General features: G+C 33.0%; 1 pseudogene; it reads left to right on the plus strand.

The window, feature by feature from the left end:
* LOC131638574 (protein FAR1-RELATED SEQUENCE 5-like) overlaps window positions 1-6,888 on the plus strand; it is a 50,564-nt pseudogene extending 43,676 nt beyond the window's left edge.
* The last annotated feature ends 6,849 nt before the right edge of the window (window positions 6,889-13,737 follow it).

Consider the following 13,737-nt stretch of genomic DNA (forward strand, 5'->3'; position numbering starts at 1 on the left):
TCCAAGTACTGAAGGTTTCGACTGAGGACATTGCTACCGATATGATCACCAAGACAATGCTGAGTTACAAGTTTTTCATTGTATGCAGTTGAAAAAGCTGCATGAAGAAAGCTAGTTTGTTCCCTTGACGTTGTAGAGTTAGGTCCAAGGTGGAGATTTGTGAGATATTGGATAGAACTCTAGTATGGTCGAAGGGTAGCTTCTTGATTTGATAGGATTAAGCATGAAGTCGAAGGTTGTTCACATGCTTGTGTCGAAGATACTAGGGTTGTTAGCATGTTAAATTAGATTTTAGTGTTTAAACCCTAATTTGTTAAGTTGGCTTGTTTATTAAATTAGCTTGTGTAATGGGCCTTGTGGAAAAAGCCCATTAGTTAGTATGTTAGGTTTTATTATAAATAGCATACTAGTCTCTCATCATTGCTAAGCTGCAAATCCTAATTTAGGGTGAGAGAGGTTATTTGTTATTCTTGTAAACTTGTAATCTTGTTTTAAGAGAAAGTAAAAGAATAGCAGTTATAACCAATTTCTTGTGTTCTTCTTATCTTCCCTAATTCCCTATTATATTTTGTTCTTGACATCGTTTTTCACAACAGAAGTTAACCTTAAATCATAACTTTTTTATTTTAACATGGGTCATAAAAGAGATATAATTTGGGTACTGAAATTGTTGTTTATAACTTGAAATAAAAATTACAAATTAAAAAACTGTTAAGATTTCAAATTCCTTCTCTTCTTTTTTGACCATTAGATGTTACACTACATTGTTTATAATAATTTAGTGTCCTATGAAAAATATAAACTAGTGATTGAATTAATTCTAGTTATTTGGCTCATAATTTTGTCTATGTAACATTGGATCCTAAACTCTGAAGTGAAGTAATATTGCCAAAATCATGAATGGACATTAACTTTTACCATGTTACCGATTCAATATCCCTATAGGTTCTTCAATTACATAAATAAATCCAGTAGTTAAATTTTTCAAATAGATTAAAAGAGGTTTATATACATCCTAATTTAAATGAGTTTGACTACTCATAATGAGTACAATCATCATGACAATAGAGTTTTGGAAATTACACACCAAAAATAAAAAGATTAATCTTCTAACATTTTTCCCAAAATATGAAATCTTCAACCTTATTTTCTAATAAAATGTTTTAGCTTTTTTCTCAAATTTAAAAAGATGAAACTCTCAATAAAATATGTATATTCTTTTAAAGAGAGATACAAAACACACTTTGACGCATCACACATAGCTTGGGCATGTTGCTCTTGTTTGAAAAATAAATCCTTGTGCAACCAAAAGTGCATTGCACAATACAAAATATGGAATAATGTTATCACAATTTTATACTTGTGGAAGAGGCTTAAAAAGAATTAAAGATAAATTGTTAATATGTATATGTACAAAAGGGATTATAAAAAAAGGAATTAATTCTTCTTCTATGGTGTTATGGTATTGTGGACTTCAATAATTAAATTTTAAAACATTCAAAATCATCATGTAATAGAGAATAAAATTAATAGCTTACGTCTTTTTTTTTTTAATAATTGCATTATATATCAATATATAAACTAAAAACAGTTCATACAACCGATCTCATGAATCCAGGAAATCAAATCACCCTATTCTATACAACTCTGGGCAACATTAACATGATTTTTTAGTTTCCTACTCATGAGGCATCTACTCAAAATACTCTCCTTAATCTTATTTCCCACCAATTGTTCTATATTCCCATCCGAAAATATCTTTTCATTTTGAAATCTTCACACTTCGTACACAATTCTGCTAGTGCAATCTTTAAAATTTGAGTCTTCCACCCTTTTTTGTTGGCTTCATTTGTCATCCACCTCACTTACTGGCTCCAACAATCAAGTTCTCTTTGAATATGCATCCACGTCAGCACCTCTTTCCATATGTGATTAGTTCCCTTGCAGGAAAAGAGCAAATGGTCATTGGATTCAATGTTCTCACAATAACTACACATATTCTCTTCAATAAATCCAAACCGTTTCAGTCGGTCTTTTGTAGGAAGCTTTTCCCTCAACGCCAACCAGAGCGTAAATAATGCTCGCGGTCTAGCATGATTGTCAAAAAAAAAAATCCGTCAAGCCACTGCATGTTTGTCTCTGCGAAGCTCCATATACATCTTCTTGTCACATAAACCTTCTTCTCTTTCACTTCTGTCCAAAATGCTAAGCTTCCAATGATTTCTCTACTGTTAATGATTTTCTTAAGCATCCATGAACAGCTCTGGCCGATATGCTAATCTTACGTCTTGTTTCATAAAAACAAAAATTATAGGTCTTTTTTCTTCGAAACAACTTTGGTTCAGCGCAACGTTATTAATAATAAATCACTAAGATCAAGTGTCCAACACAAGAATTGTGTAATACTAACTTGTAACAATGAAATTTAATTAAATACTAATAAAAATGGTAGGTTAAATGTTACTATATTTCTATCTTGAATTACTAACTTGTCTATGACTATTGAACTTTTCTATTAAATTATTATTTAATTCTCTCTCATGTGAAGAGATGGAAAAAAATTTGAAGAGGATATAAAGTTGGACCCGAATTCCCTGCAGTCAGGGAAATCTTATTGTCACGCTCTCTCTCTCTCTGTTTTTAAGCCATTGGATCATATTTTAAAGGTTCAGATTTAATGATGAACAAATAAAAAAAGGGTTAAGTATGTTTTTGGTCCCTATAAATATCTAAAATTTCGTTTTTAGTCTCTATTCAAAAAATGATATATTTTAGTCTCTATTTTAATTAACCTTAAAATTTTAAATTTTTGAATAATTTTTTCCACACGTGTTTAGAATACTATAAAATATTTGTTTACCAAATTCTAGAATTTTTTAAAATGAGAAGAATTAAATATGAATTTTTTTAAATTTCAAAAGATAATGATAAAAATAATGTGAATCTCGACTTAGAAATCAAATTTTAAGTTTCTTTTTTTTCGAGGAACTTTTTATAACATTCAAAAATACACATCGATTTAACAGTAAGGACTAAAATTAGGGGCATAATAATTTTGTGGGACCAAAATATGTCATTTTTTTCAATAAAAATTAAAAATAAAATTTGTGATATTTATAGGGATCAATTAAAAAAAACATAATAACTTAATAATTAAAATGAATGGTCGGGATTTATCTGTCGTCAGTATTTAACTGCATGGAATCTATTTCCATCAAAGTTGAGGATAAAAAGTATAATAACTTAATCATTAATAAATCAGTGGACTTTTACATTTAAATTTATAGATTTAGTTGATAAAAATTATGCATGTATATCAAAATCATCACAAATAATAAAATACATGTTTTTAAATGTATTCAAATTAACCTTAAACCATAATTTTTTTATTTTTAACATGGGTCATAAAAGAGATAATTGGGGTACTAAAATTGTTTAAAATTGAAAAATAAAAATTGCAAGTAAATGCTAATGGTTAAAAAACTGTCAGACTTCAAATTCCTTCTTTTTATATTATTGGATGTTACACTACATTGTTTATAATAAGGACAATTAAGGACAATTAATGCACTATTTGCTTCAATATAAATAATCATATTACTTATTCTTTTTTGAAAAGTTTTTATTTTTTATTTTTTCTCTCCCACCTAATTAATTGATTAACAAAAATAATAATTAATATAGTAATTTATATTTAAATCAATGATATATTAATTATCTCTTATCCTATGCAATATTACTTAGAAAAACCCATATATATATATATATATATATATATATATATATATATATATATATATATATAGGGGACGTATCAAATGAGAACTTTTGCTATAATGAGAAACGAGAACTTTTAATAGTATCCGTAGGATTTAAATTAATGGTTCAGATTTTAAAATGTTTATTTAAGGACAATATGAGCAATGTCTTTATGTAGACATGCATTTAAATATGAATCCACATATATTAATTATGGGCTAAATTACAGTTTTGGTCCCCTGTTTTGACATTTTTACGATTTTGGTCCCCCTATTTTCTTTTTAAACAGTTTTGGTCCCCCATCCCAATTTTGAACCAACTGGTCATGTACTGTTCATGTACGGTCATGTACGGATCATGCACTGTTTATGAACAAAATTGAGATGGGGGATTAAAACTGTTTAAAAAGAAAATAGGGAGACCAAAATCGTGAAAATACCAAAACAGGGGGACTAAAATTGTAATTTAGCCTTAATTATTCTCTTTTATTTAATTTTTTTACACCTAATATTATATTTCTCTTTTATTTTGATTGTAAGAAAAATGTGATAATAATTATTACATCTTTTAAACCCTTGTTTTTTCTTTGCCGTTCATTCTTCTCGGTAAGAATACGATGACGATGGCTATTTTTCTTTAAGACAAGAGAATTTTCTTTTCTTTGTTTTCAATCCCCTCTGTCTCTCAGTACATTGATTTTGTGGAGATTATAATGGAAAATGATATAGAGAGGTATGTATGATCTTAATATATGTTTTATATTATTTTTACAATTGAGTTTCTAATAATTATTTTTGTATTTTTCAAGCTTAAGTTCACATGAAAAAGATTCTTACGAACCTATTAGCATGGAAGAAAATTCTACTTTAAGATCATAACAGGTATTTCTCTATAAGTCTCATGAGCATTTTAATTGATTTTATTTTTTTACAATAAATTAATTTTTTTAATAAAAAATATGTCTTATATTTTCTAACAAATAAATGATTGTCAACCCAGTGTGATGAAGAATTAAAGCCTAAAATTGGACAACCTTTTGATACATTAGAAGATTGTGAGAATTTTTACAAAGAATATGCTCATAGTGTTGGATTTAGTGTACGATGCTCGTCAGAAAAAAATAAAAATGGAGTGAAGATTTGGAAATATTTTGTTTGTTCAAAAGAAGGTTACCATCCAGATAAATTATAAGAATTAGAAACTAAACAAAGACGAAGAAGTCTAACAAGAGAAGGTGTGATGCAAAGGTTGCTTTCAAACTAGTAGAAGGAGGTAAATATGAGCTCACGCGATTTTGTGAAAATCATACACATGCTCTTGCCTCACCAAGTAAGAGACAATTTCTTAGATCGGTAAGAAAAGTTAAACCTATTCATAAGAGTTTCTTATATGCATATAATAGAGCAAATATTGGGCCATCAAAAACATATCAATTGCTAAAAGAACAGTTTGGTGGTTATCAAAATGTTGGGTGCACGCAGAGGGATTTACAAAATTGTTTAAGAGATTTAAAGACATTAATTAAAGATTCTGATGCATGTGTATTCATTGATAACTTTAAGAGGAAGCGTGAAGCAAACATGTCCTTTTATTTTGCTTATGAGGTAGATGATGAAGATCGTCTAAAATATGCTTTTTGGGCCGATGGCATTTGCAGAAAAAATTACTCCTTGTTTGGGGATGTAGTTTCGTTTGATACTACATATGGAACTAATAAATATTCAATGATTTTTGCACCATTTACTGGAGTAAACCACCATAGACAAAGTGTTACTTTTGGAGCTGCCGTTTTAGCCAATGAAAAAGTTAATTCATTTATTTGGTTATTTGAAAAGTTTTTAGAAGCAATGGGAGGACATAAACCAAGTCTTATAATAACAAATCAAGATCCGGCCATGAAAATTGCAATAGAGAAGATATTGTATTCTTCATCACATAGATTTTGTATGTGGCATATTATGAAAAAAAATCGGAAAAGGTAGGCGTCTCTTTGAATACCAACGTTGAGTTCAATAATAAATTTAAGTCGTGTGTTTGGAGTTCAGAGACACCTGAAGAGTTTGAAACAACATGGAAATCTATTATTGTTGAGTTTGGGTTACAAAATAATGATTGGCTTTCACATATGTATGGAATTAGAAGTATGTGGATACCAGCTTATTTTAAAGATATATTTTTAGGTGGAATATTGAAAACAACATCAAGATTCGAAAGTGAAAATTCTTTCTATGGAAATTTTTTGAATTCTAATGTTAGCTTGGTTGAATTTTGGATGAGATTTGAGTCTGCAATAGAAGCACAAAGGCATAAAAAGCTACTTGCTGACAATGATTCACTTCATTCTTTACCAATATTGAAGTTAGATTGTGGTCTAGAGAGACATGGTAGAGATGTTTACACTCGTGAGAACTTTTATCTTTATCAAAATGAGTTATGGGTTGCATGTCTAGATTGTGGAGTTGAGGATAAAAAAAGATCGATGGAACCGAAATATTTCACATTGTTGACAATAGTGAAAGTGGAGCTAAGGTACGTGAAGTAGTTTATAATGCTTTAAATTATAATGGATCTTGTTCATGCAAAATGTTTGAATCTCAAGGAATACCATGTAGACACATACTATTTGTTCTAAAGGGGAAATGTATAAATGAGATACCAAGTAATTACATTGTGAATAGGTGGACTAAAATTGCAACTAGAAAGCCTATTTTTGACATTGATGGCGAGATCTTTGAAGCATGTTCTACATCAAAAGGAGAGAGTCAACTTATATCAGAGGCATGGAATCACTTCTATACGTGCATGCACGAGGCCGGACAAAATAAGTAAAAAATTCTTCTTGTGATAAATGGAGTGGTTGGTATTAAGAAACAAGTAAGTGAATTTAACCTTGATTCTTTACAAACCAAGACAAAAGAATTGGAGTCTTTTATTGGAGTTAATCTTCCTAAAGAAGTAGAAATTCATCCACCAAAGTTTTCAAAGACAAAAGGTAGCAATAAACGGATTAAAGGAGGAAAAGAAAAAGCTATTGAACAACAAAACAAAAGAAGTAGAATTTGCAAAGCATGTGGCCAATATTCAAATCATGACAGTCGTAACTGTCCTCAAAAGTCTTACCAACAATAATCATGAATTTTTTATATGTAAGATATTAAAGAGGCAACCATTTGTTTTTGAATTTAAAATGGCTCTAATGTATCAATTGACCGTGGTTGGAGTTTTTGGTTTAAGTGTTTATTTGGTAGTTTTTATAGACTTCTTAGTTTATAAAATGTTATAACTATTTTATGCTTAAAATTTTTGATGTGGGCAAGAATAATATTCAGTCTTGACTTAACTTTGTACACCCTTTATAAGTTTCATGACATATGTGGTGGCATGCACTAAAGGAGTTGTTGACAGTTTGATAAAATAAATAATATTATGCATACATTTTTTTAAACATGCATTTATGAAAATTTATTCAATACTGTACCATTGCTTCCTTGTGCATTAGTTTTGTTAGATCAATACTTTTGATTAATCTATTTAATTTATTAGAGAGAAAAAATAATAGTGTTTAAACTTTCAACACCAATTAAAAATCTAATAGGTACTTTGATAAAAACAGAGAATTGATAGTTAATTAGGATGGAACTGAAAATAAATATTATTTTAAATGAATGTGTGCATATGCTAATTGAGTTGTTCTACTAAATTTCTCCTTACTCTCTTCTGACTTTACAGCAAGATTAAAATAGGAGATCTCACTCTACTGAATATTAATATACACGTGTGTATATGCTAATTTAGTCTCATTTATTTAAAATATGATCAAAATATTAATTTTAAATTACCATAGATGTTTTGCTTTCTTGTTTCTTAAAGAAAAATAGTCACTATGTTCTTATCGAGAAGAAAGAACGGCAAAGAAAAAAATAAGGGTTTAAAAGATACAATAATTATTATCACAATTTTCTTACAATCAAAATAAAAGAGAAATATAATATTAGGTGTAAAAAAAATTAAATAAAAGAGAATAATTAATATATGTGGATTCATATTTAAATGCATATCTACATAAAGATATTGCTCATATTTGTTAGACGCTGGCCTAAGGATCTAGAGGGGGTGAATAGATCTCACAGAGTTTTTCAGAATTATTTCGAACTAAAGCGAAAGCGGTTCTGAATCGACTTGCGTCTATTCCGGACCGCTATTGCAAAGGTTGTATATGTGATAAAACCACAAGATACTTGAGATTAATAATGAAATGATATATTATTGAATCAATATGTTTTACTACAGAAAATCGATTAACTTCTAATTTGATAAACTTTGGTTTGCAATGCAGTGATAATGAAAGAAGCAAAAAGACAAACACTTGGTGATAATGTTCAAATTGATGGTGATTCAAGATGTGGTGAATTGTGATGTTTATGCAGAATCTTAATTCACAATTTTAACACTTGAATCGTTGATCAATTTGCAATTATAACCAAATATGAACAAAACGGAAATGAAAAGATAAAAGCGACAAGAACACGATATTTGTTCAGGCAGTTCGTCGATCGTCCTCGCTACGACTACGTCTGCCCCCAATTCCAAATTGAAATTGGGAAATCTTCCATTAATGTTGAAAGCAGTTTATACAAAGAAAATAACAAAGCGATAAACAATAAACCAAATTTGTCGATCCTTTTGAATTTTCTTCCCCCTTAATCTTGAGCCAGATCAAGGTATCCCAAGAGCTTCAATTGATCCCTTTTCTGCAGTGTCTTGAATTGCCTTGAACCCTTGTTCTTCAATCTTCACACTCAGATGGATCCTTGATGAAAACTCTTGATAAAAACTCCCAAGATTCACCAATCCTTGGAAGACAAAACCCTCAGGTTTTATTCACCAAAAACCCCACAAATCTTCACCCACTGGGAATCTTCAATTCCGTTGCATGGACGTTATCGATCTTGAACGCAAACCCTCAACGCAAAAATGATTGTGTATAGTTGTGTTGGAGTTGTGTCGATGATCGAAGATGAGAAGCCTTTGTGTATCTTTCAGTTGTTGGTGTTGAAAACTGCAATAATGAACCTTAGACAATATATATGAGAGCTGATCTGTTGGAGCATAATAGATCAGCAATTTTGGCACTTTTGATCAAATAGGTCGACCTCTTGTAGTGCTTAGGTCGACCTAACAAAGCTGCATTTACTTTGGATGAAATTATTCCCAGTTAGGTCGACCTGTTGAAGGATTAGGTCGACCAGAATCCTGTTGAAACACGTTTTGGGGACTTTTCTTCAGTTTAGGTCGACCTAGTTGTTGTGTAGGTCGACCTAACAGTAGGATGTGTAAATTTCTCCAATTTAGGTCGACCTGGGTTGTGAGTAGGTCGACCTGTCTGCTGTTTTTCTAAATCCTTCTTGTTTTACTTGTATTGAGTCGACCTAGATACAGGGTAGGTCGGCCTGCTTTGTCTTGAGTGGCCAATACTTGCTTTTCTTTGAGTTCTTCTGTTTGTGCCTTGTTGCTTGTTTACTTGTGGAGTTTGCCATGGATCAAAAACACCTTTGTGAGTGTGGTCTTGTATTCACATACTCCCCATTTTTTATGATGGCAAACAGGTAGTAAAAGCTTCGGCAACAAGTAGTGATAGCTCCCCCGGACTTGTATGCGTAAGCTTAAGCTTCTTCATACTGAGCTCCCCCGTACTCTCAGCACCTATCTCCCCCTTTGACAACATCAAAAGAAATACAACAACGGGACAGTAGAAGCGAGGAACGAGATAAGATAGATATAACGCTAGCATGCATAGTATAATAGATAAAGGTAGGCAAAAATAGCATAAGAACCAAACACATTTAAAGGTACACTTGAACATACATAATAATCCAAGTAATTAATGGGAAAACTAGACAAAGTACTAGAACATATAGCAATTTGAACATAGTGATAAAGAAATGAAATGCAATGAGATGATGTTATGAAAGAGAATGCATCCTAACGCCTGCCCCTTTTTCCTCTTCCTCTTTGAAATGTATGAGGACGATCTTCTTCAACTTGTTCCAACAGATCAAGCACAGAAAGGTTGAGAGTATTGAAGCTTTGGCTTAGATTGGCATGACGGTTCAATGCAGTCTCCTCAAATTGATTCTGTCTTAAGGTCGAGTTGGATGCAAATGTCTCAAAGTCGCTTTTGTGGTCTTGAACCAAGCCGTATAACGATTGATATTGTCGTTGTTGTTCGTCATAGCGGTCTTGTTGAAGCTGTTGCATTTGTTGGAATTGGAGCTGCTATGTGTCGAAGTGTTGTTGTTGTAGGAGTTGCATATTCTCTAACATGGAAATGATGTTGGTTTGATCCGGCGGAGGTGGAGCTGTGTATCCCCAAGGGATTTCCTCTTGTTGAGGAGGAACATATCTCCAATTTTCATCCGTATCTTGTGGAACATCTTCCATAGGGTGATCATCATCATTTGCATTGTCTTGATCAAGACCTTCTTCTTCATTTCCTGCAATGTGTCCAAATTCCGTGGGATCGTCATAATTGTAAATGACCTTCCCGGTTCCCTTTTGAATGAGATAGTAGGTTTTCCTATTTGGATCCCAATGGTATCCCATTAGGGTCAAGGTTGTTTGTGAGAAGTCTTGAGACTGTTGCATGTGGATGTAGGGCAAATGATCAAGCCTCGTGCCGAAATGGTTGACAATTGTTTGAATTATTGATCCATAACACAGGGTTGTAGTTTTCTGTTGTACCTCATGAAACTTGGCTGCTAGAAAATAAGGCCAATTTACACGCGTTCTGTTTTGCAGCAGATACATGAGCACAACTTCATTTCGTTCAATTCTTGAGTACCCTCCTGCTCTTGGTCGAATGAATCTTGAGATGACCCAATTTAGGAGCCTAGGATCTCGCTTTAGGTGACCAGCTGTTATTGCTTCATTTGGTTTGTCAAAGATGGAAGGGTCTTTGAGAATAGATTTCATGTAGACCACATGGTCATAGTTTCCCGGTACGTCCCCGTCTTCCATACAGAATTCATCTCCTACAATTTTGAGACCAAAGATGCTTATCCAAGCCCGTTTGTCAACAACATGCAACATAGAGCCCATTTTGAATCGGAAATTACAACCGTCCCCTTTTTCAAATCCTGCATAGAAAGCCCTAACAGTATTTTCACAGTATGGAGTATCACATTGCACCAATGGATGAATATTTTGGTGTTCAATCATATTAGCAACATCGGGGATATGCATACGTTTGACAACATTTGGGTTATAGATATATTTCCGAACAATTTTTCTTTTCATCTGCCACTTCTCAAAATTTTCCCTACAGTCAGGATGAACAAGAGCACTTACCGGTTGAGAAGATGAACCAGAGGCAATTTCCTTTCCCTTTCTTGATTTTGGAGGCATGTTTGTTGAGTAGTAAAGTGAGAGAGATGATTTGTGACAGAGTTTGCACTTGAGGAATTAGGGTTGGCCGTACAAATGGTATGAAAATGAGCAAAAGAGGAAAAAGAAATGTTTATGTATGTATGGGGATGGGTCGGGTCGACCAACAGACCCAATTTTGGGAATTTTCGTAGCAGTAGGTCGACCTAATTTAGGGCTGGGTCGACCTAACAGAAGAGCTTGTAAAAAAATGCAGATTAGGTCGACCTAAGAGGAGGGTAGGTCGACGTAACTGGGCATTTTATTTTTTGTTGAAAAAGAACTTGTGTAGGTCGACTCGGAGGCAGATTAGGTCGACCTAAATTGCTGTGATTGGTGAAAATTCTTTATATATGATGTGTTTATGCCTAGTTACTTGCTTGTATGCTTAAAACATGATATGTTATGATTAATGATGAACCACATACATGATATACAAGTAAGGAAGATATATGTATGAAGTCACTATAAGCATGTTAATTGACAGCATATTATAGTATCAATAATATTTTTGGAAGTGAACAACAGACAGGTTACCGCCTTCTCAACATGTAGGTGTCTTGTCATCATTTCGTAGAATCCTCTAGTCAATGTGGAATGATGCCTGGTTTGATGATGAACTACCTTTATACTAAAAGAAATGTTAGCTTGAGAATAATCAATATATATATATATATATATATATATATATATATATATATATATATAAAGTAGAGAAATAATCTTAAGAAAACAAACGTAATTAGCCCAAATTAGAGATATCTAATATCCCTAATTCCCTACGAATGTTGAAGTACTGCTCTGTTGCTAGAGGTTTGGTGAAAATGTCAGCTAGTTGCTTCTTGCTCTCTACATGTTCAAATATGACGTCTCCTTTCTCTACATGATCTCTTAGGAAGTGATGCCTTATTTCAATATGCTTGGTTCGTGAGTGTAAAACTGGATTCTTGCTCAAGTTTATGGCACTTGTGTTGTCGCACATGATAGGTATACGATCGAGTTTAATACCAAAGTCAAGAAGTTGTTGCTTGAGCCATAATATCTGGGCACAGCAGCTTCCGGCAGCTACATATTCTGCCTCAGCAGTAGATAATGCAACTGATACTTGTTTCTTGCTATGCCAGCTTATTAATGAATTTGAGAATAGATGACATGTTCCACTGGTGCTCTTTCTGTCGGATTTGCATCCAGCAAAATCTGAGTCAGAGAATCCTACCAAATAACACTCATTTCCTTTTGGATACCATAGACCATGTGTAGTTGTTCCACGTAGATATCGCAGAATTCTTTTGACAGCTTTTAAGTGTGATTCCTTTGGACAAGATTGATATCTTGCACACATACATACACTAAACATGATATCTGGTCTTGAGGCTGTAAGATACAATAGTGAACCTATCATACCTCGGTACAATTTCACATCAACCTCTTTACCTTTCTTATCTTTGTCTAGGTTAGTATTTGTAGCCATAGGTGTGTCAATCTCCTTTGCCTCACTCATTCCAAATCTTTTGAGCAGCTCGGTACAGTACTTAGTTTGACTTACAAACGTTCCATGACTAAGTTGCTTGATTTGTAAGCAAGAAAGAAATCCAGCTCACCCATGAGACTCATCTCAAATTCACTCTGCATAAGCTTAGAAAATTCTTTGACAAGTTTTGCATTAGTCGACCCAAATATAATATCATCTACATAAACTTGAACTAAGAGTACATCTTTATCTTTTCTTTTAATAAAGAGAGTAGTGTCAACTTTACCCCTAGAGTACCCTTGGCTAAGAAGAAATTTGCTCAAACGTTCGTACCAAGCCCGAGGGGCTTGTTTGAGACCGTATAGAGCACGTTTCAGCTTATAAACATGAGTTGGATACATGTAATTCTCAAAGCCGGGTGGCTGAGCAACATAGACTTCTTCATTTATATAGCCATTTAGAAAGGCACTTTTAACATCCATTTGAAATAGTTTGAAGTCTTTTGAACAAGCATAGGCAAGTAAGAGGCGAATAGCTTCGAGACGTGCTACAGGAGCGTATGTCTCTTCATAATCAATACCTTCCTCTTGATTATAACCTTGGGCAACTAATCTAGCTTTGTTTCTAGTAATAATGCCGTTTTCATCAAGTTTGTTACGAAAAACCCATCTAGTGCCGATTACTTGATGATCTCCCGGATGAGGGACTAAGTCCCAAACATCATTCCATTTAAACTGGTTTAATTCTTCTTGCATGGCGATTTGCCAATGCTCATCAAGTAATGCGTCCTTAGCGTTTTTCGGCTCAGCTTGTGAAACGAAAGCAAAATGATGACAGAAGTTACTTATCTTTGAGCGTGTTGTAACGCCCTTTGAGATGTCCCCTATTATGTTGTCAATTGGATGGTCTTTCACATTTGTCTAGGCCTTAGGAAGTTCTTCATTGTTTGAGATGCTTTCTTTTTCATCTTCATCATGAGACTCATCTTTCTCTTTCTCAGCATCTTTCTTCACAATATTTTCATTCTCGTCTTCCTTATCTTTGACAATATCTTCAGTGGATGGACCTGCACCATTAAACGAAAG

The sequence above is a fragment of the Vicia villosa genome, unplaced genomic scaffold (assembly GCF_029867415.1).
Source record: "Vicia villosa cultivar HV-30 ecotype Madison, WI unplaced genomic scaffold, Vvil1.0 ctg.002328F_1_1, whole genome shotgun sequence".
Classification (NCBI taxonomy): Eukaryota; Viridiplantae; Streptophyta; class Magnoliopsida; order Fabales; family Fabaceae; genus Vicia; species Vicia villosa.